The sequence below is a fragment of the Pithys albifrons genome, chromosome 15 (genome assembly GCF_047495875.1).
Source record: "Pithys albifrons albifrons isolate INPA30051 chromosome 15, PitAlb_v1, whole genome shotgun sequence".
NCBI classification, from domain to species: Eukaryota; Metazoa; Chordata; class Aves; order Passeriformes; family Thamnophilidae; genus Pithys; species Pithys albifrons.
In genome coordinates, this window is record NC_092472.1 from 10,440,443 (window position 1) to 10,465,344 (window position 24,902).

Here is a 24,902-nt window from a genome sequence, read left to right on the forward strand (position 1 = left end):
CCTGGACAGAGTCGTGGCTTTGGAGTTAGACTGGGGCTACAGCTGCAAATCTTATACTCTGTCCAGGTGTCTGACATGGGTGGAAATGCAAAATTCTGGATTAAGAAGTTATTCCCACAGTTCCCCATTTGGTAAGAGGACTCTCCTGATGCAATCCAAGGCTAGAGAATCCCTAAAGAGTGAAAATACCACTGGAAAGTCACTTTTGAAGCATGGCTTTATGAGAACACCTCAGACTTGTGGTAACATTGGAAATAAGCATGTGTTCTCTTTTAGACCAAAACATGGATTCATTTGTAATGTAATCTTGTCACGAAGGTCTCAGAAATCAACAAACCATCATCTCTGACCCAGCTGCAGAGAAAACTGGCGAGAGCTGGGGTTTCATGTGGTGCTGTTGTAACTCAATGGAGCAGAGGGAGGAGAATGGGATAGGACTGAGCAAGCCACTGAGTGCAGCTCCTGAGACAAAAAGGAAACTTCAGCTCTGCTCGGAGATTTACATAATGTCAGGCAAAGTGATTTAAATGCAAATGGCCTGGTAAGATTGTTGGAAATTTTGCAGTGGCTCTGGCAGCCAGGTGTAGCATAAAGAGAGTAAGAGCTAAACAAATATTTCCTTCCTCTGTGAGTTCATTTATTCACAACCCAGGTTCATTTCTTTGGCAGATATATTTTCCCCTCCATTTAAAAAACCCCAAACAATATAAGAACTCATAAGAAGGCTGGCTAGCCTCTCTTTCCTAAACACAACACAGAGAAAAACATGCACCCATATGCAGACAGGGGATAACCTCTCCAGGTGCTATGTAATACATATATTTATTGAGTCTGACATCAAGTTCCATGAAGTGAGGCAGACACCAGTGTTTTAAAACAAATTCCCTTCTCCCTCTCTTCTCATATAGAATCCTAGAATGGTTTGGGCTGGAAGGGACTTTAAAGTTCAACTTGTTCTACCACCTGCCATGAGCCGAAATACCTTTCACTAGATCAAGTTGCTCCAAGCCCTGCCCAACCTGGTCTTGAACACTTCCAGGGATGGGGCAGCCACAGCTTCTCTGGGCAACCTGTGCCAGGGACTCACCACCCTCACAGGGAAGAATTTCCTCCATAACTAAAAGATTTCTTCCATATGGCCTGAGGTGACAGTGATGATGTTGTAGCTGCAGCTTTCTAGTAGTCACAGATTCACTCTGTTAAAGCTTTGGGAAAGCCATTCAAAACTACTAAGGGTAAACCTTGGCTGCACTGAGATCCGAAGTTCTTTCTGCCATTGATTAGAGTCAGTTAAAATCTTGGTGTCTCAATTTCCCCAGAAGTGCTCTTGAGAACTCGGTAAGGGTCTGTTTGCTGCTGGTAAAACTGTCATCTGAGGACCTATTCTTAAAAACCCAGGAAAGATAATTATACAGTTTGTGTTAATTAGTTACCATTCAATGTCCAAACAGTGCTCAGTGTTGTAACCTTCCCACAGCAGTTGCTAGAGGACACTTGCAATGGAATTGCAGTGGAATTGCTGGTGTGAATCCCTTTGCAGTTAACGTTTCACCTGCAGGATCACTCTCTTCATGACACTGCAAATGTGTTTGTTCTATTAGAGATGCTGTATTTAGAAATTTGCTGGGCCTCCTCTCAATCGAACAGTTTGACCTCAAGAATTAAATTATGAACAATTTCTCAATGAAAAGACAAGCTGCAGAAAGGATCTATTTCACTTCGCTTGTCTCACAATACCTGGGCAAATTTAAAGCACATCCATCCAATTTAAGGCATATCCATCAGGCAAAGAGGAAATGTAAACATCTTCAGAGCTAAAATCATGTAGCATCTGTTCCAGGTTCTGTCAGTAGAAACACTGTGTTTCCCAGAAAGGCTAGCTGATTTATTGTGAATAGCTCTTATCAAGATCAGAAGCAGCCTAAATTTGCAGTATAGAATATTTTGGGACTTAGGAAGGACTCCACAGTCGATCTGTCTGCCTCACTGGCCACATGTCACCAGTGCAAGGGCTGGTGGGGATGGAGTGGGAGCAACCATACTTGGAACATCTCCCTGTGCCAATAGGGATTCACACTAATGGGTGGCAGACTTCTCATGCAATTTTGAAAAACATTTGTTAAGCAGAGAGTTGCATCCCAACTTTCTGGATAGACTGATATAGATTTGAAGACAGGCTTGGGCTTGTGCTGGAAACATTTGTTCCCTGCTGCAGACCTTCCCAGGAGTCTGGCCTGTGGCAGTATCCAAAACTGGCCAAAAGTCTGGTGTGTCTCTAAAGAAGGGAACTTGGGCTTTTGAAAAAGCCTCCATGCTAGGAATTTTTTCAGCTTGGCCAAGGAGCCAATTAATGCTCTGGCTATGCTTTCTGTGCCCAGGGTCCCTGCAGAGGCAGCAAGGCAGCTTTCCCAGGACTACTCTGGTCATTACTGGTCCTGACTGGGTTGGAAAGACCTCCAGGTACTGTGGTATTTCCATGCCATAGGGCTGTTCTGGCACAATGAGCTTTTTGGGGAGTTGTTTTTAGAATTTTCATTAATAGCTTCCCCTTGTGAACTTTTTCTTTCCCCAGACTCTGCATTTTGCTTGTTGACCTTTTCAGTCAACTGGCTCCGGACGCAGTTGCTTGGCTCAGAAAAGCACGTGAAGGTGTTAAGATAAGGAGTTAAACCTCCACCTCACTAGATGACTGTATTTACCCTTTAACAGTCTTTGGAGTCGTCCACCCCTTTCCTCTCCCTCTCCACAGATCTCAAAGATTTTCCCAGTCCATCCTACTGCACCCACAGGACTGGAAAAAAATATCCATGAGAACTGCAATATAATATGTGAGCATTAATCTAATCTAGCAATCTTCCCTTGTGAGTGCAGATGAGATGGCTCCCCATGAGAAAGGTCATAACGACAGAGATCAGCCATCATGTGGTGTTTGCACTTGCTGATTGTTGGTTTATTGCAAGACACTAACACACAGAAGGAGGAGTTATCACGAAGCTTATGTGATCATAGGTATCTGCCTATTGTAATTGGATTTATCCTGTTAACAGAAGAATGTTTGTTTGTGAAGGAATCCACACTTGATGCTGTACTTTTGCATGCTCCAAGTAGTCATATACTTGCTTTGATCTCCAATGAAACTGTGATATTAGGAGCAGTAGTTTGCCTTTGTTAGCTCTCTCAGGTTTAAAAAAGGGTCAATTAACGATCTAATATAAAATCATGAGGCAACAAGATCATAAAATCTTGCAGAAAGGTCATATTTTTCCTGTTTTTAAGCATTGTCATAGTATTTCTCCCTGAATGCTCAGTAGGATTTCATAGTATTTTTTTGTTTTATTTTTGTTGAGTTTTTTTTTTTTTTTTTGTGTGTAGCTGGATCTCTTCTCTCTGTGAGGGAGAAGGGGGGAGGGAGGCTTACTTTTCTTGGTAATAATCTTCATAATTTTATATGCTTAAGTCCATACAAATAGCCAAGAGATTATCAAGCAAACTCTCAAACTCCAGACCACATACTGAAGAATAATCTTAAAAAAAAAAGGGTACAAATAAAAAATTAGTCAGGAGCAAATCATTGAAGAGATAAATTATCCTCATAGGAGAAAGGTCTTTGTATCATGCTGAGTGGATTTCTATAGGTACAGTGTTGCTGGCTGAGAATAAATGAAAATATAGTATCATTACAAAGCAACAGCCACTCACTCATAATAAAATATGTTCTGCTACTCCTAACCCAGATTTTGCTGTCAAATACGCTCTAAGGCTTTGCTTGGTTTCATTTTTTTCTCTCTAATTCATTGTTGCTTCCTTCAGACAAGTTAATCAATACTCTGAAGGCTATTTTTAGATTCAATGACAAGCTGACTACATCCTCAAGGCAAAAGGAAAAGTTTCCAGGTCTCTCGCAGCCCTTGGTGGATTTTCAGAATAGCTTGGTAGGAGAGGGAAAATGAGACTTTCTAAAAGCACAATATTTTTAACTGTAGTTTGCTACTAACAGGCTTAGGTTTTCAAATGTCTCACTGATGGTGGATAAACATGTTTGAAACTGCCATTGTACTGGAGGGAATGGTTTTAAACCTTGTTCTGGTTTCAGTGGTTCCTCTGCTGTAGGTGTTGTTTTCCAGCTGCAGTACTCAGTTGAGCATCCCTGAGTGCCCTTCACTGCAATCATATCCCTGCCCTGCATCCCATCCAAGCTTTCAATGCCTACAGAGGTCCAGATCCAATTCAGCCCTGGTGCCCAGCCATGGTTTCTGGGCTGAGAAACCCTTGGCTCCCCACCCAACCTGTCCTGCAGCTCCAGTTGCCCACTGGCTGCTCCTCCTGGCCCCAGAGTCCTCTGGACTCCCCAGGCCATCCAGGGAGTCTGCTGTGAATCCAGGTCTGACCTGGGCACAACAGGCTGCCCCTGTGGTTCTGTAAAACCAACTGATCTGCTGTTTTCCCTCTATGGTATCAGATAATAACATCATAAAATATGCTGAGCTGGAAGTGACCCACAGAGATCATTCAAGTCCAACTCCTGGCCCTGCACAGGACACACCAAGAATCCCACAATGCCTGAGGACATTGTCCAAATGTTCCTTGAGCTCTGGCAGCTTTGGAGCTGTGCCCACTGCCCTGGGGAGCCTGTTCAGTGCCTGACCACTCCCTGAGGAAGAACCTTTTCTGATATTCAACCTAAACATCCTCTGACATAACTCCAGCCATTCCCTGGATCCTGTCACTGGTCACACAGAGCAGAGATCGGAGTTGCCCCTCCACTGCCCCTCACGAGAAAGTTGTAGACCGCTGTGAGGTGTCCCCTCAGTCTCCTCTTCTCCAGACTGAACCAACCAAGAGATGACAGGACACAGGTCCGAAGTTTTGTGTCCTAAAGGATAGGGGATCAGCACGTGGCCACACTGCTTGTGCTGTGCCTCTTCAGCTTCTGCAACTACTATGCAGTTCCTTTTGTCTTTAACCTCCACCTGTTTGCTTAGTTGGGATTTGAACAGATCACTGCATCCTTGTGCTAATTACAGTTTAATAATTAGTGCCTATCAAAACACTGCCTTTCAACTGCCATTCATTTTGCTCTTTGCTTGCCAAGTAACCTCACCTTCCCCTCGTTGCAGACACTGTGTTCAAGGGTGACAGAGTTAGTATTTCTTAATTTCACATCCAGTTCCTTCTCTATCCTGTACTTTACCCCCTCAGTGTTTTCAGTTTTACTTCCCAAGATAAAAGATACAAATCACTCTTAACATGCAGAAAACCCACTGTGAATAAACCGAGCCCAGAGTTTCTTGCACAGATACAGAGTTGATCTTCCAGCAGAACAAAAGCAAAAGAGATGGCAGTCAGGCTTGTCAGTGCCATTTTCGGTTGGAGAGATTCATTCAGGTTTAAGGTGTTTTTGTAGGAATTACAGAGAGTTAAAGGTACAAGAGGCTAAAGAGAGACAGTTCTCTATTCCCAGGATTTTAGATGCAGTGAGATAGAAGTAAGTGGCTAAAGTCAGAGGAAAATGACTTCCTGACCTTTAGTCCAGTGATCAAACTGGCTGGCAAGCCCAAGAAGTATTTGTAACCTTTGCTAGTGGCCTGGTGACTTTGAAGCATGGATAAAAGTCCCTTCCCATCTCTTTGTGTGTGAGTAGCCAGGATTGTTGTCACTGCCTCTGCAGCAAAATGCAGTTGCTGCGGAACCACTGTGAGTGTGCTGAGGAGTGACTGTGCCCCACCAGCAGCTGGGGAGAAAATGGATTTTGCTTGCAATGTGAATTGTGGACCAGAAAGAAGCTGAAACTTGATTTGAACAGTTTTCAAGGATTTCTGTGCTACATCTCATTAGTGTTAATTGCAAGTTTATGCCAGTGATTAATCAAACATTAGAAATGCTGCAGACCAGGATTTACATTATGTGAGCTTTGAACAATTTCATCACTTCTTGCTGGGGGATATTTGATCAGTTCCTCTTCATTTTATTTTGTTTTAATCAGCACAAACAGCCTGTCACTGACAGTAAAGCTGTAAAGCTTCTTTATACTTCCAGTGGTGGATCAATAAATGTTCTCTCCATGCTGTCTGCCCATTCACACATTTGTCCTCCAGAACTGAGGGTGTCAGGACTTCACTCCAGAGCTGCTGAAGTTGCAGCCGCCCAGAGTCATGTCTGCCATGTCAGTGATAAACATCCAGAAGAGCTTCAAATAGTTACTGTGCTGTCACTTTCTGTACAGTTCTAAGGTTAAAAGATTATAAAGGTGTTCCATCAGTCATTAAAAAAACACCAAACAACCAAAAAAACCCAACAAAACTGCTGTTTAATGGTATTGTAGTAGTAATGCAGATAAGTTATACATAAAGCCAAGGACTCAGTGGGTGACAGGCTGGCCACACTATGCTCTGCCCTCACTCCACTGACCCCTACTGAAACACAGATAGTTTGGCTTAGAAACGTAATGCCTCCTCAACAGGGTCATACCTCTGAAACACATATGCTAATCTGCCCCCTCTGCTCTTTTCAACTACTGTTATGTACACAGGAAGATTAAAAAACCCAACCAAGTGAAGATGTGTTCTGATCTTAGTTTGAGACAGAGCATTAACCAGTTCATTGCCTGCTCTCACCACCAAGGGATTGCCCAGCTCCTGCTGGCCCAGGTACAGAGTTGGATGGAGAAAGAGAAGACCCTAACAAAATACAAATGATACAAATCTGAATTATCAGACTAGTAAATACTAAGGTGATAGTGTAAGAATCTCCCTGCTTCCTGGAGATATCGAACTGCATTAACTGAGCAGGACAGATAAGAGCTGCTCAGGGAAGCAGGATGTGGGCTGTACCCCGCATCAGCTCAGCTGCTGTGCCATCCAGTACAACCAGACCCAACTCCTCCTTCCCTCCAGCTCCAGTGGGGCTGCTTTCTGTCTCAGATGCTGATGAGCATGGAGGGGACAGAGAGAAGAGAGTCTGCAGCAAACCAAGGCTGGTCCCCAGATGGGAACAGACTTGGGGGCAACACACATGCATTTTCATAATCCTAATTTTTTCTGTAATGTTTGTCCTCACATTAGCATCAACAAACAGGCTCTGACCTTGCCTGTTGATGATTTAAATGCCCTGTTACACAGCAAGCATGGGAATGAGTTAGTCACATGGAAAGTACTTAGTCTCACATGGGCTGTTCATGTGCAGAGAGGAAAAAAACCTCAGTCTCACAAATACAATAATCTCTGCAGGAATCTCCTTCTCTCTCCCCCCACTTCTATAATGATGAAATACAGGCTGGATTTTTGCTTTAAGGCAGAATCATATCACAGTTTCAAGTCATTTTAAAAACACAGGCAAATCAATACTTTATTCTTCTTAACAGCCATGGCATTAGCTCTGTCACAAAGGCCACAAACTGCCTTAACAGACAGTTTAACACACAATGCTTATGTACCTCAGCTCAGGGTAGGGCAGAGTCTAAAAAATGAAAGCCCAAAAACCTCTGAAGACAGATGTGTATATAAAACAGTCCAACGTATTTCCCCTCCTGCCTGCTTGTTCCCAGGCCAGAGGTGAGCTGCCAATGCATCTGGAATTCGTGGAAATGCAAGAAAGAGGTGGGTTTTCTGGCTGCAATGTTTCATTCCCAGAAACACACACTCAGCACAGACCCAAGCCAAAGCCACTGCAGTGTGCTCTAATACACACCCAGACCCTTTCCTCACTCTTTTTAACTAACAGACCTGAATTTTAACCATAATTTTACAATAAATCTAATTTAACCATAAAAATCTGCATGAAGCAGCAGATGTGGGGTAGGTTGCATGGGCACTGTTGCTCAAAGATCAATCTGGGAAGCTTAATAAGTTCTCAAGGATTTCATTCCTATGTGATGGCTCTGCCAGGTAGAGAATTCACTGGTGACACCCAAAAAATTCTTTCCATATTGTGGGGAAACAACAGCAGGTGCATGGACAACATAACCTTTCCTCAGCTGGAAAACCTTCCTGAACAACTGCAGAGGTATTTATTTGGGTGGTGAGAGGATACTCTCTGTTGTTGCAGCTCCCAGAATAGCCTCTGGCAGCAGGGTTGGCAGCTGAGGCTCATGTGTGGTGATATCCCTGCAGGACGCTGTGCCTGGTGGTCAGAGCCAAGCCAGACATCCGTGGGCCCACCTGGGGCCTCACTGCCTGTCTGTTCCTTCACTTCTGTGCGTGTTCCCAGTTGGGCAAAGCCATGAGGCTGAATTAGCCTTGGTCTGGTAATGACCCCTGTGTGTAGGGTTTGTCCCAGCACCTCAGCCACTGCTCTGTGTCCAGGTGCTGCTGAGCTTCAGGAGTTGATTATTCCTCACATTGCTTATTCCTCCAGATGTGTGGCTGGTTTAGGCAAGGCAGGTTATAATCACAACAAAGTCAACCAGTGGACTGCTGCTACAGTAAAAGAGTCATTGACATACCTTGTGAAACTCAGAAAAACATACGTTACCTGTGTGGTGATGCAGGGGAGTGGAGCTGGTCTTCACACAGCAAACTTATGCTTCTGGAACACCACAACTGATGGAACAAGTGAAGTGGGAAAATCAAACCATGAATTGCATTGTCAATGTGTTTGCAGTTGCTATTTTCCTGTAGCTGACTGGAAGATAAATACAAGCAACCCTGAAGCCTTTAAAAAAAACAACAACATCCAAGTGTATGACTAAATATTTCAACTAATAGTTGTTTCTGCGTGAGTAGCATACAGAAGTTCTCTACAGAGAGCATACAGTCTAAGCCAGTTCTCATAGATTTGTTATCTGAAAGCTAGCAAAAAAATTTAAAATATAGATGTATCTATCTAAATAGAAAGTTTTAGTAATTTAAATATTCAGAATTATGTTAATGACAAGATGCCACAAAGATCAATACAATTTACGTCAGAGCTAATATTAAAGATACTTTATTCAAGAGGAACAAAACACAATAAATCAAAGGAAATGTGACTGCAGCCCTTCTGATGGTGACAGATGAGTTGGCCAATCTTCCTTGGCCGAGACAGAGTCCGCAACTCCAGCAGATCCAGGCTCCAGTGGTGTTCCCTCTCTCGCAGCCAAGTGCCAGCATCAATTGTCCCTGTGGGATTTCATGGTAACCTTTCCTTTGGCTGCTGTCTCCATTCCTCATTGCTGCAGCTGACATGGCTCCTATTTATGCCTCCTGGTTGCTCTTCCCCCTGCCTCTCCCAGTCCTGCATCTCTCTGAGAGCATAAGCACTTTCTGCACCCATCACTCCCCTGGAACTGGGCAGGAGGATGGAAGCAGTAAATCCACAGTCTCCACCTCTGTTTGGCTAGAGCATTTCCTAATTTTTCCTCTGTGTGTCCTTGCAATGCCTTCATGTGTTAAATCCGTGAAAGAGTAACTTCCTTGGAAATTTGTCATTTGAAAGTGTCTTCATCTGCAATGCTTGGTGCTGATGGTTCTTTCTGGAGCAGAAGAGCCACAAAACCCCATTAGCAGCACAGCGGTTGCCACGATTCAGTGCTGCAGTGCATCAGAGAACTGGCAATTGCTCTTGCTTTCCCATCCTGCCTAATGCCAGCTGGCCTGTAATATTGATTTTTTTTCTTCTGGTTTTAGAATATGATTTTATGTGAGTGCAGGGCCTACTCCTGTTCCATGGTGCAGATCCTCATCACAGGATTGATGGGATGTGTGGAGGGCAGGGTTTGGCTCTGTACTGGCTGGGCACACATGGAAGGCAGGAGAGCTGTGACACCATTATCCGCTGAAGAGAGGTTATACGGGTTTGGAGCTGCTGGGCCAAAATATCAGTCTTGCCTCCACAGGCATTTATTCAGAGATTGTCTCTTTCCTCTCCAGCCTTTGGACTGATTATATCATGCAGCAGAATTCAGGCCTGATCACTTTTGACAGTCCTCTAAAAGTGTCTCTGACTGTAATTTCCCTTAGCAAAGGGCTCTCCCCTACACAGGCTCCTTCAAAGAGACAGATGGGTTTGAAAAATGAAAAGGGAAATCTAATCCATTTTTAGTAATGATCCTCAAAAGTGATGTGCAACTCCCCTTCCTCAACAGATATTTATACAACATAATGGAGCAAAGCTGAAAATACACCTGGGAGCTCATGAGGAAACATGACAATAGTTGTTCATGGCAGTCACCCGTTCCCAGTACCTTTGCCATTCAAGCAGAGAGATTTCAAAGGGTACTTCCTACCTTTTTTTTAAATATGTAATTTTATTACAATTGCTGTAAAATCAGACTGTGCATTTTCTCTACCGAACTTGCTGGGTACCACAAAATAAGTTCCTGAATGAGCTCATATAAATGCAAAGCCTTTCCCACACAGTGCACTAAGCACTCAGAGAGGGGAATATCAATGTTAACATAAACAATATTCTGTTGAATCAGAAGAGCAAAAGGCTCTTCTTCTACTCTGGGAACATACAGTGCCAATATACATCACAATGAAAGAAAAAAATTGACTTTTTACAGGAGATGGAACTGTTTTCTGGCTATACATTGCAACTGAACCCAATTTCTGACCCTCTGCCAGTTGTATGGAATCCATAGACAGAACTGTGTTGTTTCTGGTTATTTATTGTTCAGAGCAGTGTGCTGCTTTCTGTGTAATTACTGGTGAGCACAAGGGGAAGCTGTGCATGGTTTTCCCCACTCTCAGGCTGCAGAGGTAGCACAGCCCTGTTCACGTGTACAGTGCTGCAATGGCTCAGTTGCTTTTAGCCAGTCTTGACATTTAGCGTCGCCTTGGTGATTTTCTGGGTTCTGCAAAGTTAGCCTGAGCTTATAAAACATTGTCTTGTAAGTGGAAAAAATTAATTTTATGAAAAAACCTGCCTGCTAAATCAAGTTTTAGTCCCTCCTGTTGCTCTCTCCTGAGTCAAATATGCTTTGCAGATTCAGCTGATAGGCAGAGGAGTTTGCTGAATACCAGCAAATACATTTTACCCTCTGAATTGTTTGCAAATTGGAAGCTTTGATGATCTATGGTGGGTGATGGGCTGCCAGAATCTCAGTGCTACTCACTGGAGGCTTTAAACTGGAGTAGGTTATTGGCCTATAGCAGGTGACTGGTGCCGAGAATAATTCTTTCTTACGTACTTTAAAGGTATCAGGTTTTGATAATTATTTGAGTTATATTTTTTGCTATGTTAGGTCCCAACCAGCCCAGAGACTGGACTTTGTATTAGCACTGTAGGAAGAAGTAGCCAAAGATAACATGTGTGCTGGAGAAGCAGCGTGAAGTGGAGGATTTGGTAATAGTATGGAAAGGTGCAGCCTGAGAACTAAGTGCTCTAGATGATACCTTAAACTTGCCAAAAAACCTTGCAATTAAGTGTTTGACAGTAAATGATAGAAGCTGTTCTAGAGGAGCAAAGGCTCTGTGCTGTTTGACCCAGCCCTGAGGAAGCTGGACTAGCCCCTGTGCAGTCACCAGGTCCTTGTCTGGCCACTGCCCATCACACAGACCAGCAGGAAGTAGAAGAGCTTCTTTTAGACCTTCTCCTTTTCTCCTCAACTCTTCCAACCTGTCATGTATGATTCCCAAGACCCCTCATCACATAGACCCTCCACTTGGGCTGCTCTGAGCAGCATTACAGCCCCGGAGGGCCACGCCAGAACTCTGCAATGAGCTGCAGTGTCAGGTCATGGGGAAGATGTGCACACTGTGGTCAGGCCTCAGCTCTGCAGAGCAAAGTCTGGTGACTTGTCACATGGAAAAAATATATATAATATCTCTTTGTCTTTGGAATAATATTATTTAGAAGCTTTTGCTAATGAAATCGCCATCCCCATAATCCAGTTCTCTGTAACTTGCCCCCCACCAGGCAGATCTCCCCAACTTGGATCATGCTTAATTTTCCAGGGAACTTCTTGTACATGTCCTAATCACATGCATTAGTGGAAGAATAAAAACTGCTGTTAGCCTGTTTCAGGGGCTGTTGGTGTCCAGAGCAAACTCCCCAGTGTGCTGCGGAATGAACAGGGCCCCCAGTAACATGGATGTGATTCTCTGATTATTCAGGGGGATCTCACCTCCATCTGACCATTCATATGCTACCTCTCAGCCACGTTTACATTTATTGACTGTCCCTCCTGTCCCCTCATCCCTCCTTAGAGAATCGTATTCACTCATTAGGCTTTCCACTTGGAACCATTCAACCTTGCTGCTTTGATTTTGTAACAGGGCAAACTCCAAGTCCTAGCAGGATAAACAAGATTGCATGGCTAATGATTTGTGAGCTTAGCTTGAATGCAATTTACTGCAGAAATTCCAGCCTATGAGACTTTTTGACCTGCTAATAAAGCACTTTTGGCAGAGGCTGTACAAATACAAAGGACTTTGCAGCCTCTGATTCTGGGTTCATACCACCCTCCCAACTTGCTGAAATGGTGGTTTAATGTACAGTTTAAAAACCTAGTGGCAAGTGTTGGAATGGGGCAGGGTTTCATCCCAATTTGACTTCACTTATGAGGTGCAAGGGATGCTCAGTTTTTTATTTCACAAATTGTCTGCTTGTAGCAGAGTCACAGAACCACAGGATACGCCAAGTAGGAAGGGATCCACAAGGAACATCTGGTCCAATTCCTGGCCCTGCACAGGACCATCCCAAAGAATCACACCATGTGCCCAAGAGCATCGTCCAAATGTTTCTTGGACTTTTTCAGGCTTGGCGCTGTGACCACTCCCAGGTGAAATGAGACCCAGTCCTTATCAAGCTCTAAGCAATAATAACCATCATTACATTGTAATGCCAGACTAATCGGTGTCAGGAACTGTGACTTGGCTTTATCTCAGTTTGGTTCCCTGGGCAGGGAACACAGGGCAGTGGTGCAGTGTGTCACATGAGGGTAATCTGCTGGTGCAATGTCTTGGGTTAGGCATTTCCTCAGGAGTGTGGGTATGTAACTATGGCTCTGTCCCTTCAGATTTGACCTTGGCCATGTCAGTATACTTGGAAAGAGGAGACAGTAATTCTTCTTTGTGAAGAGTAGAGCCTTGAGACTCTCACTGTCATTATTTTAAGTGGTAGTCCCTCTCCTGACCTCCTAGTCTGCTGAAGTTCCCACAGGTGCCAGGAGTAAAAAGAGTCAAACACTGAAAATCATCAGCCTGTATTCTCTTCTTTATACTGCTGGAAACCTGAGGGCTGATCTAGGATCACAGTTTTGTTTATTTGCTGAGATTCAGAGGCCAGCTTCGTTTTATTGATTGCACGGAGTCTCTCCTCTCATTCATGGATGCCATTCACTCCCAGATTTTTAGATGGGCTGATGAGGAAATGTCTGGTTATCCATTTCTTTGTCAGAGTCAGGAACCCTTCCAAACACAGCATTAGCTGACACAGGCAGACTGCTAGCTAGACAAACACTGGCCTGCATGTTGTGTTCGAGTAAATACCTGCATTTGATTCCAAAGGGCTCCATTGATTAAAACCAACTCCCCCCGCAGACCCGGGGAACAATCGTTACAATGGGACACTGAGCCATTAAACATTACTACACAAAAATGCTGCTGGATCCTTTCATGTTTGTTGCTGTTCTTATTATTGTTGAGATCTGGAAAATTACCCATCAATCACTCCTTAAGCTACTCATGGAAGTTTTGCTGAACGTGGGGTCTGAGTTTGATGCTGAATTTGTTAATCCTTGCTCCTGAAAAAGAAATAAATCCATGGGAAGCACATTGCACTTCCATTAGGTTGTCTCAATAGTTGTTATTTCCAGCCTGTTGCAAATGCACTGATACTGCCATATGAGATAAGGCACATGATTTCAGATTCTTTATTAAAACATTTCCTACAGATTTCATTTTTTCAGCACTTTGGGTAAATTTTCATGATATCCATACTGAATAGCTTTCCAGACTTTTGTTGCTAGGCCATACAGCAAAAACCTTTATAAAAGCCTAAGAAGAGAGTGCAGTTTGCATGAGAGCAGGTGTTCATCTAGCCCAGTTTCTTCTCTTCAGCAGTGTTTCAAACTGAATGTGGCATACAGAGAAAAGCATAAGAACAAGCCCAACAGCCAGTGATACCTCTGTAGTGTTCATTTTTTTAGGACTCAATCTTGCAGTGGGAGGTAGGTAAGTTAATTATTGGGATTGACAGGTAATACTAGAGGAGACTCCACCTGCTAATTGCAGAATGATAAACTGGGAGTGCAGTTCCTGCAGGGGCCCAAAACTTGGGGATGCTATTTCAGAGAGCCAAGAAAGGAGGGTTTGGCACACAAGGAAGACAGACAGCTTGGGAGTGGGTAAGGCCAGAGATGTACGAAACTGGCTTGAAGGAACTAAAAGTGATTTAAGGGACTGGAGAGAACATGGCAGGAGAGCTGGCATTTGTTTTCCCAGGCCATTTTTTGCATTTATGGTGAGCTGGATAGTGTTGGAGTGGCTGAAGAGCTGAATTGGAGCTGGAGAAAACCCCACAGTTGTTGGAGTTTGGATCAAAGGGTTAGTTCAATCCCAAAACAGAAGCTGCTTATTTCATTGTTTAGATGTGGCAAAACCTCACAGTAACAGCCACTCCCGCAAGATTTGATGTATGTGGGACTTACAAGAGCAGCGACTTGTCAGATTTCCATAATTTTGTGCAAGGATCTCTTAGATCAACTTTTTTGATAATAACAGCATTGAATATGAACTTGAATTTTAGGCTCAATTTGGTTCCAGATCTTTCAGTCATTCTAAAATTAACTCCCCTTTTCAGCTCACATATATGTACAGGGGGGGAAACAGAGGAATAAAAAGCCATCATGAAATGTTTGCTAATAAGGGAATGGAGCACCTGTGATCTCACACGTATTATTTTTATTTTCAAAGACAAATGCAAAGTCCATTGGGTGGAATTTAAACCGCTGTCACTGAGCTAACTGCAGGAACACGGCGTTACTATGGAAAATTCCTGATTAAAGTCTGCAAAGAATTTCCTATGCAGAGGCTGTTTATTAATAGGTACCTCAGCCTTGCATCTGACATTGACAATTCTGCCCTTTAAACGCATCATTTTGCAAGCAGTGTGATAAAATGCTGCACTCCTTTTTTTTTGTAGGAAGAGAGAGCCTGTCCCAGCCCTCCCCCTCAGGCCTCTGCCAGCTCTGACCGCTACAGTTTGCTTTGCTAAGCACAGGAACAAAAACTGCAACCATGAAATTATTTTAACAAGACCATAAAAAAAAAAGAAAAGGATGGTGACAACAACAACAATTTGCCCAAGTGATGCTTGGAAAAAAAATAAATTACTCTCTCTAAACTAATTAAACTGTACTATGTGTCCTTGTGCAGTTCCTGGAGTTTTTCTGGTTCACTCAGTTTCAATAGATGCACAAGGACTGGAGCCAGAGCTCCTGAGTGACTAGTTCAGAACAAAAGCAGGTCTCCTGAGTATTCTTGGGCAGCCAGTAAATTGAGGGAAAGTTATTTTGGGTTAATCAATGTACTTCAGTTGCAATCACATTTACCTTCTAACAGAGGAGCCTGCAAACAAGGAATTACTGTTCTGAGCTCATCTATGGATGGGACTGGAAAGTGTTACTGACTAGACTGTGCTCTTCTCAATGTCTTTTTTATTTTTTTCTTCCTCCTTTTTTCTTTTGCATCCTGAATTTGGTTTGGCAGTTTTATGTGTCCTCTCCATTTGCATTTCCCCCCATGTTTATTTATTTATTTATTACTGGCACCAGGAGCATGGGAATTTATTGGCAGTTACTTAAAAGTCCCTGCAGGGGAGAATTCTTGCCATGTTCTAGCCAGGCCTACTGTATGGAGCTAGAGCAGTTGGGACCAGTGCTCAGTTTCTCAGCAGTAAATCCCTGATCTGTGCAGGTGTACGTCTGTGTGGGCTGGCAACTGGAATTGCTGAGGTGTGGCGAGGCAAGGGGAAGGGCACTTCCAGCATCCCAGGGCACAGGCAGGGTAGGTAAGGCTCCCAGGTGGGTTAACAGCTTAGGTGTGTAATTACAAAATGACCTCAAACTGACAGAGAGTAGCAGATTAGATATTAGAAAAAATTCCTCCCTGTGAGGGTGGTGAGACACTGGCACAGGTTGCTCAGAGAAGCTGTGACTGCCCCATCCCTGGAAGTGTTCCAGGCCAGGTTGGACAGGGCTTGGAGCAACCTGGTCTAGTGGAAGATGTTCCTGCACATGGCAGGGGGCGTTGGAACTAGATAATCTTTAAGGTCCCTTCCAACCCAAACTGTTCTATGATTCTATGAAAATCATTTCTTTCAGCCATCACTTCTGTTCTTGAGGATCTTTAATGTCAGAAAATGCATCTTCCTTCCCCCATGTTTTTTTGCTAATCTGCCAGTGTGTGAGGTGTGAAGGGCTAGTGAGGATCACCTGGGTGAAGGTCCCAGACGAGACTAAAGGGTGCTGCAGTCTTGTCTGCCTCCTGCACTAGGGCCTGGACCAGCTTGACAGAGGCTTTCTGGCTTCATGACCAGAAGCTTTCATAGGTATTTACAGCCCTGAAAGTCATTGTCTGTTCAATGGACTCCTAAATTATTGTTCCTGCTGCAGTGTTTTATTCATTCAGCCACTCCTTGTCACTCATGTACATGCTATTACGCTAGAAAAATGCCAGTTGTCTGGGCACTCAGGCTGCGCTGGAAGAACCAGTTCAATAGATCCATATCTACCAGTTCAAGCAGAGCCACTGCTCTCAGTGCAATCCCCAAATCCAACTCCTCCATCCTTTCAGCCTGCAGACTCTCCTACCCCCAGTAAAGGTCTGTTCACATACCAGTAAGCCCCCTAACAGTGATGTTTCATTCACCTGTTCAGAATCCGGTTGATTAAGAGATTGAGATGCCCTGACCACACTGGACTCATGCAGGAGTTTGGGGTTCCTGGAGCACAGGTAAAAGGTCTGAATGTTGCTTAACATCTTGCAAATAAAGGTTTATATGGACAGACAAAAACTCAGGCTGCTTCCCAGACAAGTCTGGAGGTTTTACATTCTATGTGTCCTCTTGGTAAGACACATAACACCAATACATATTACCTGTAAGTTTTCACTTCACAAGGTTGCTCTTTAGGTCAACAGAATACTGTTACTGGGGGGCATTCTTGAATGAAAAAACATGTTTTCTTTGTGGTTTGCACAAGAGCCCCAGTGCTATTGTGCAACAGTTTTCAGACACCTGGCTGTGCCTCCTCCCCAGCCTGTGCCTCCTCAAACTGGTCAGTGGGGTGCATCACAATGGTCCAGCTATCCCTGAATGTGAGAGGTGGCCTAAACTGTGACTTCAGTACCAGGTGCCAATGCACACAGGATCTAAACCCCTGTTTTGCAGCTTTAAGCACCAGGATGACTTAAGCACAGTGGGCAGACTACCACTGCCCCCCACCCTGATCAGGACAGGGTCCCCCATTAGGCACATGGTCCTACAGAACACCTTGAATCTGACTCACAGTTGGGTTTAAGTGATGTACTGTACCACAACCATAGGTCTGGGAGGCTGACAGGACCCAGCCCAAGTGGTTAAACCTCCAAATTTATGCCTTGAAACTCGCAGTCTCACAGAGGTAAGTGAACATGAGCACATCCAGATCTATAAAAGCTGCTTTTGTTGCCGCTTGTACTCTAAGGATGGGTAGAAACTTCTGTGGGTGAGACCTTCTGTTTCAGAGACTTACAGTCCATCTGCTCTGGAATTACATGTGAACATTTTCTAGTTCAGCTCCTTCTGTTAATTTTTGTTTTGAGGGACTGTTTAAAAATGTATTTATCTGGGTTTGCTTGTGCCATGCTTGTAGGATTCTTGGGTGGAAGCCATGTCTTGGAATCCCATAACTTTCTCGAGCATGTTTTTCAGTGCTTACCATACTCTGCTGCTGTTATTTTCTTGGCTTTGAAATAAGTATTTTTTATCCTTTTCCCATCCTTTTCCTTTCACATCAAAAAGCAGTTTTCTTCTATCTTCCTTGATTAAATGTATATTCAGACATTCTGCTTCCTGGAGTTGCATCTGAACCAAGAGTATAGACATCAGTGCCAAGTGTCAGGCTAAGACAAAACACTGCTTTGTCTTTGGCACTCACATTTTCTGAGACTGTTTTGTTGAGACCACATCAAAATGCAAAACAGAGATCTGGACCTGTAAGTGTGAAAACTTGCTTACTTAATTGCAGGTGGTTTTGAAGGGCTGTTTATAAACACTTGAAAACTGAGTGTTAGAAGAGTTGCTCTGATTTGCTGTGCCAAGTAACAGTTAAACTTTGAAAAGTCTCAGTGATAGAGAGAAACTAAAGGTTTTGGCATGGAAACCAAGCTTTAGTACCTCTAGGCAACTGTATAAGACCAAATCTGTCTGGCCTCAAGTTCACCCCCTTGGTTTTGGGGTTTTGCACTTCACAAACTGAAATAGTTGGTCTGTCAAAGCTGTGCCAAGCCTTCAGCACTCCAAGCCCTTCACAGGATGTTGGCAACACCAGCTTAAACTTCTAGTACAGCAAGAAATTTGCACAACCAACCCCAAATACTCTACACATGAATCTGAAAGCAGGAAAACTTAAGTCTAATTTGAGCGGGGAGTTGAGAGGACTCGGCTGCCGAGGGCGATCACATGTGCTCATGTGCTGCCTCCTAAAGCCAGTGCACATTGTGCTGGTTGGAGCAAGAGGTGCCAGGGAGAGGCAGGATCTGCTCCCAGGGACTCCCTGCATGACTGTAGGACAAGTCACTTCACCTCTCTGAGCTACAGCTTTTCTGTCTGTTGTATGCTAGCATGAGCCTTAAATAATCAGTGCCAGCAAAGCTCTCCTAGAGCCTTGATGAAAAATGCTTCCTGAGCATGGGGTGTTACTGTTGCTGTGCTGGTGCAGTCCAGAAGGCACGAACAGCAAACAGAGGTGTCTGTCCTGTCTCTGACCTTCCAGTTTCTCACTTTTGGCAGTTTAGGTCTGGTCCCTCTATTCCTCTTCCTCACATTATCCTCGCACAGTTGTCTGTGAGTCTTACTACAGCAGGCACTTGTTTTATTCCAATAAGTAGCTCTAATTAAATTAAGCTGCTTCTATGACCAACAGGTCAAATTTCTCAACTACAATTGACATTTACATTCTTACTATGTCTTCCTTATTGGATTAAGTCTTGATCAAGGAAAATCATTTACTGGGGCAGCATCCAGAGGGACAGAAGAACATTCTGTAGCCTGTTCACTGCTTGTGTGGTTTGAGAGGCACCACAGACTGTGGGGCGATACAGGGCTGTTTTCCACAGCCATTTGCTGCCTTGCTGGCGAGTGGTCAACAACAATTTTTCTTGACTGAAAGCTGTTAGCATTCAGGTATACTTATTTATAGGCTTGTATGTTCTGACTGCGTCATGGATGGTTATGATTTTAGCTCCTCTGTTCTCTCCAAGAATGTCCTATTCCATTGGCAGTTTTCATGAGGGCCAAGGGGAGAACATGTCTTGACAATAAATTCTCTGTCAGAAATTCAGAGGGACTTGCAAGGTCAGACCTGAAATATATATTATGTATATTGTATTATGTTTATTTATATGTTTGATACTTACATATATTCTGAATGTTAGTTCTGTAGCTGCCAGCTTCTCTCACAAAAACAAAAAGCATGTTAAAAAAATGCCACGAGCTTTTGCTTCTCTTTTTTTCTTTAATAGGGATGTTTGGGCTGAGTTTTAAAAAGGAATTATTTCACTTCTGATTTATGAGGCTGAAGGGTTTTAAGTTTTTCTTTGCAGTCATGAGACCTAGGAAAAAAGCTAAGACTTTCAGTTAATGGGAATAGTCCAGGAGTTCAGAATTCATGAAAAATACCGAATTCCACAAGGCTTGGAGGAAAGTTGCTGGTGTCGTGAACCCCAGCCACCCCTGGGGAAGGTGTGAGGAAACACTGACTGGTCTTCTACTAAGTCAGGATCTTTTAGGGGAACAAAGAGAAAGGCTCTGTGCCTCCAGGGCAGTGGTACACTCCAAATCTTTCTGTCTCATTGTAAAAGAAGTTGCATTATTCATTGTAGTCCATCCTAGGGAGAACATGGGATCCACAGGCAAATCTTCAAGGCCAGGTTGGATGGAACTCTGAGCAACCTTGTCTAGTGGAAAGTGTCCCTGTCAATTGCAGGTAGGTTGGAACTGGATGATCTTTAAGGTCCCTTCCAACCCACACAATTCTGTCATTTTAATTCATTGTACGACTTTCCCTCCTCCACCTGTAGTGAATGATTCTATGACTCTATGACATCAAGGGAGGAATTTAAAGCTCTTGGCCCTACTCTCCATATCCTCTGCCTGCCAAGGTGTTCAGCTGCCAGTGTCCAGACTCCTTCATCCCTGGCTCTGTGACAGGAAGCAGGGCTTATGCCCCAGCCACAGTTACAAAACCTGTTTCCTGGATGGCACCCAAGGCAGCACTTCTGCTCCTTCAGCAGAACTTCTCTGACCATTATCAGAGTTCAGTATCAGTTCTCCCAAGTGGCACCAGGAAGGATTGCTGAGCAGCTCAACACCTGCACGCCCAAAGGCACCACCCCCCTCACACAGCCCCAGGGCTGAGGCAGCACCCCGTGGCAGGGATGCTGATGTGACAAACGATGTCTGCGCAGGCAGCTCCTCATTTCTATGGTAACGCTGTTCCTCCTCCTGTTTATGCTCATCTGTACAAGTCTGGGTTGTTTATCCCCATCCACACCAACAATTACACCATTCTCAGCCCTTCTCCAGTTGGCCCAAGGAATTAAAAGTGTCCCTTTTCTTGCCATGTTTTAACATCCGATCCCGTCAAATCTCGGTAGCTAAGCAGGGTCAGCCCCGGATTAGTACTTGGATGGGAGACCTCCTGGGAAATGCCGGGTGCTGTAGGTTCTAGTCCTGAGGACCTCACTGGCACTGTCCAAGCTCGCTCGGCCGTGGCAGATGAACCTCAGGACTTAAACGGTGGGGCCACTTCTGCGCACGCTGAGCCTCACCTAAAATCCACTGCGCAGGCTGGAAGGGCACACCCACGTGGGGACAGCCCTTCCCAAATCTTCGTTCGCGAAGTTTGGCCATACACATACATACATACATACATACATACATACATCTTTAATGTCCTGTAACAAAGAGGAAACATGAACTCAGGCCATAGGATTTCTCTGAATTATTAATCGTGGGAACAAAGGAGCAAGATGTTTTCTTTCCAGGAGTAGGGCAAGTAGACCATAGCTTCTCCTTGGGACTATGCAGGAGGAGAAAAAGATGATGGCTCTGCTACTAATGGACTGGTTTAGCCAGCTTTTGATTATTTTGGATACACTCAGGGATGCTGCAATGACTCAGACAAAATTGCTGCTTTGTCTGAGACACGTTTACTTCTCAGAGTAATGAGTTGATCTCCGCTCTGATTAGATTTCACTGCAGTGCTCCTTACCAGTGGGTGTTGGCAGGAATGGGAGTGGTGGAAGGTTTAACTCAAAGGAGAGAACAGAGAGGAACCTGCTCTGCAAAGAGATCTTTCAAAAAAAAAAAGGCATTAATTGCAACGTATGCTGATCATACATAATAGACACCTCTTCCCACCTTCACTCAGTTTCTTCAGCTTGAAGCAGACTGATACCTGTCAGCTCTGGAGATCAGCAGGAAGCAAAGGTGGTTTACAGCCCTAACAACACCACCTTCTGCCCTCCCACTACCACCTTCTGCCCTCCCACCCCAGCTGTGCCTGGCAGACTCATGGATCCTACCAGGGTGGTGAAATTCCCAGTGCAGAGGGTGCAGAGGGTCTCCCCACAGCTCATGCCCTGGGAAGGTGATGTGGGGGCTGTCTTTGAGCAGGGAAGGACCTCAGGAAGCTTGAGACGAGTCAAGTTGAAGCACATCCAGCTGCAGCTGGGAGAGGAGCCCAGTGCAGCTCACTCTGAGCTCCAGCGGCTGAAAGCTCTGGCGAATGTCACTGCTGCTGTGTATTCATCTTAAATATTATGATTCATTACAGTACATGGGAGAACTTTGTCTCAGGCAAACATGACATAAGAATACAGCTGGATGAATAATACCGGTGACATTTTCTACAGCAATTAATTAAAACTGAAATTCCAGTTTGATCTAGCTCTCTTCAAAGGCCTTCTCCAGGCATTCCCACACAGCTGAGTAGTCCTTGCACCAGCAGGGTTGGAAATACTGAGCTCACGTACGCAAGTGCTTGAGGAGGAACAAACTTTATGTGGGCTCACCGTGAGTTTTCACAGTGGCAAAACTCCCCAGCAGTTTTATTTCTCACTATACAGAGCAGGAATGAATTCCAGCTGATACCTGAATATCAAATAATAATTAGAAGGTAAAAAAAAAGTATCTTGTGAAATTATTTTGAATAATAGACAAAAAACACTGTTCATTCATGAGCTATTTCAAACTGAGGGAGAAAAGACCTTCTCTTCCCAAGGTCTTAGCCCAGTGTGACAGGCCAGCACTTCTGCAGAGTCCTCATAGATGGATTTGTCAGCTCAGGAAGAAACCACAAAGGCCTGATCAGACTCTTTCATGGGTCCAAATTGTTGGTCACTGCCAACTGTCATGTGACACCCAATTTAACTCCCCCTTGTCCTACTGCTATCACAAGTTCCTCTCCTCTGAACCCTTCCCCTCCTCTGAGCCCTCACTCTTTTCCAAGCCTTCAGGAAAATGTTAGGGGAGGCTGTCAGTGTCTCCTTGCTCCACTCTTCACTGATGGCCAGGTCAGCTCTTCCTCCACTTCTGTCTCAGTTTCAAACTTTCCACACCAACCTCCACAAACTCTGAGGGGTCAGGTCTGAGCATGAGTCACACAGCACTGGCTGCTGCCATTACTTCGGGCTGGAAATGATATTTAGTCTTTGGAGCTTTTTGAGACACTTTCTGAGCATGTATTTTAATCTCAGACCATGTAAGACACAGGGATCTGTTTCCTGGCTCATTAGTTGGGCTGGAACATTTCTCAGCCTGGGCTCTACTTTCTGCAGGGTATCCCAGAGAAATGACTGCCTTCATACAATGTTCCAGTCCTATCTGTCATGTCTACTAGGCTGTAGAGTGCTTAGATCCCTTCTATGTTTTGCCTTTTTATCTTCCATTTTTAAAATTTTTGTACCCTTCACCCCCATCTTTTTTCTCCTAGTACTGGTAGGTACTTTCAAGGCTCCACTCTCCCTGTCCATATTCTTCCCCCAAATCCTCCTCAGCCCAGCAGTGCATTGAAAACCACAGCAGTGGTTTGGTAGCTGACATGAATCCAGATAAACAGCTTCCATGTTGTCTTTGCAGAGATGGGATGCTTTGCCTGCAGCCCAGTTGTTCCTTCTCACAAGAAAATATTTGGAAGAAAAAAATTTCCAAAACACCATTTTGGTTTAATTTTGAAAAAAGCACAGAAATGTCCAGGCCATTTCACTTGACATTCAAATTGGACTTTCTTTTTTCAAAAACCTTGTTTTGATTCAGGCTGACTCTTCATTTAAAAATATTCTGAAGTTTGGTTATTACGAAGTCCAGAGGGAAATATTTTTTGTCCAGTGCCAAGCTGCCTCTTTATAAGTTCTAAAATCTCAGACAAACTAAATTACTCATTCATGTTTACAGAATTGTCAGCAAACTGAAAACTCATTTGCTCTCATGCTTCCCTGTCTGGTGTGTCTGTACCCACTTGCTCCTCTTGCCCATTTGTTGGGAAATGCTGATGCACCACAGCGCAACGGAGCCTCTTTTATCCCTAAGGCCCACTGGGCACTGTTGTGTTACAATAATAATACTTCATGATTGGATCCATTTCCCTGTAAAGTCAGGAGATGTCCAGCATAGTGTCTCTTCCCCTTTCAAGCCACACGATTAAAGATCAGAGGAATTCTTGCTTTACTGTGGCTTTTCTCCACCTGTGCTGCCCAGTGCTCATTAGCTGCTACCAGAGGGGTGAATGCTGGCTGGGGAGAGGGCTGAATGCCAGCCTGTCAGATGGAAACAGTTTCCAGTGATTCTCCAGAGGGTGTTTTCTGGGAGCAGACAGTTGTTTGCACAGTGGTACCCTCATTTCAGTTTGTATCTGGAATGGTACATTACCAAACCAAATCTTGCTATTGGCTCCTCTGTGCCAACGGGAATTGCTTCTTTAGCATTTCGGAGGGCATCCAGCAAGCTCTAGCTCTGAAGCCCAGTGAAAAAGAAAACAAGTTTGACTAGGGTCAGGGCAGCAGAGCTGATCCATTTCTCTCACAAAATACATTCAAGTTAGGGTGTTCCCCCAACTCAGTACCACTGTGACTGGCTATGCTGTATGAGCCCAGGCTGGGAGAACTGTGCCATGCCTTCCGCTGAAGGCATGTTTCTCATGGTAGAGAAAGTTTTCTCCCTCTCTGGGCACTGAAAAACCCACCACCAGCCCTTCCCAAGCGAGTTCTATGTGTGAGCACAGGGGATATTTGTTCGTCTGCAGAGAAACAAATCAGAGATTAATCAGACTCCTACTTGTTTCATTGCCCGAGGAAACCTGCAAATCTTAAGCAGCATTTCTGGGTCTTGTTCTTTACATTCTAGAGGGGATTTTTACAACTTGCTGAGCATTTTGCTTTGGTGGGCAGGTTAGTTCATGTTACAGTATTACTGGCTATTGCTGTTATGGCAAAGGATCAATAGCATTTTCCACTGGGAATGTGCCTTCCTTCCTTACGGACCCCCTCCAGACTCTCTGACTTTGTGGACTTTGGCTGCAATGCAAGTGGTTCCCTTCACTTGGGGGAGCAGCATCTTCTCCTACATAGAAAATCAGTTTAGCTTGTGATTTTCAGTGCAGCCTAAAATGTGTAGGTGCCCAGAACCCCAAATTAGATTAATATAAATCCCAAAGCAGCTTTGAAACCTCTCTGTCGAGGTTCCTTTTATCACTAAGGTACTTAAAAGCAAAATCAGTTGGT